Below are 1,352 nucleotides of genomic sequence, written 5' to 3' on the forward strand. Positions count from 1 at the left end.
AAACTTATACGAGCTTAGTCGACCGAGCGGAAAGCCCTTTATCTTTAGAATACTTAAGCAGAGCTTAAGTATCTCCTATAGAACATACTCCTTAGAATCTATATATATTAGCAAATAATTTAAGATCTATTATATGCGTTCGCTAGTATAAACGTACCCTACTTTGCGCAAGCTTCTATAAGACTATTAAAGTAGGCCTTATCGATTAGATACCTAACACTTAGCCTTCCCTCCTTCTCTACCTAGTTATAGCGATAGCTTAGTATACTACCCCTTACGTGCGGTCTATTAGATTATCTTCGTACGGGGTGCTTGTTCTATATATGTACGAACGAGGCTAGTTCTTTCCGCATAATAGGTATGTAGATATACTTTATAGTAATGCGGTTAGCCTTCTTTGCTTTATAAAACCACCCCTTCTTCTTTAATATTATAAAGAAGCCCTATAATATTAAGATTAATTAGCCTAACCCGTATAATTAGATTCGGATATAACGGGAGCGTTGCTAAAGTATATATAGATAATATGCTCTATATACTTATATACTATACCTTAAACCTTCCTCGTATAAGCTAGCCCTACTATGCCTCGATACGGATATTAGTAGTGCTTATTCTAAATACAAAGCAGCGGCGAAAGCGTACTTTACGCCTACGAATAATCCTAACGTGTTAGTATTAAGCCTGCGCTATAAGAAGTGTCTCTTTACCCTTATCTGTCCGAATAATACGAGGTACTCTCGTAAGCTTTTTGCAAGCTTTCGCAAAGTTAGATAGCATAGACACTATTATACGGGCAGAGGGTCTAAGATAGGTATATAAAATAAACCGTGTGTCTGCATTAATAGTAGCATAGATCTAAAAGCTATAGTCCTTAAGTTTATAGTATGYATCTATACTCTAGACTRTATTAGGGCTAGGCGTAATATACTTCCTACGGCGACGTATAAACTTCGTAGCCCTATTATACGGGCTAGCGGGATAGACCTCGCGGGCTATCTCGTATAGTCGCTTCCTACGATATAGTAGCATATTAGCAAACCCCTTTCTACCCTATAGATGTATATCGTATAAATATACTAACCTACTAAGCGTAAGCCGCGTACGATCGGTTATACGGAAGTGTGTTTATAGTAATATTGTTCTATATGCTCTAAGGTTCGAGCGATTAATCTCCTTCTTTATAATCTTTTTATATTCCCCTTAACGCTTAAGGAACTCTCCTTCTCTTAGTCGTTTCTTAATGCCTATACTCCGCCGAAGCCGTATAAAGGTATAGTACTTAATCGTAAATCCCTCCTCGTTTAATTTGTCTACGATATACGTATCTAGTAGAGCTTCGAGGTAGAAGA

The sequence above is a fragment of the Ramularia collo-cygni genome, assembly GCF_900074925.1.
Source record: "Ramularia collo-cygni strain URUG2 genome assembly, contig: RCC_scaffold09, whole genome shotgun sequence".
NCBI lineage: Eukaryota > Fungi > Ascomycota > Dothideomycetes > Mycosphaerellales > Mycosphaerellaceae > Ramularia > Ramularia collo-cygni.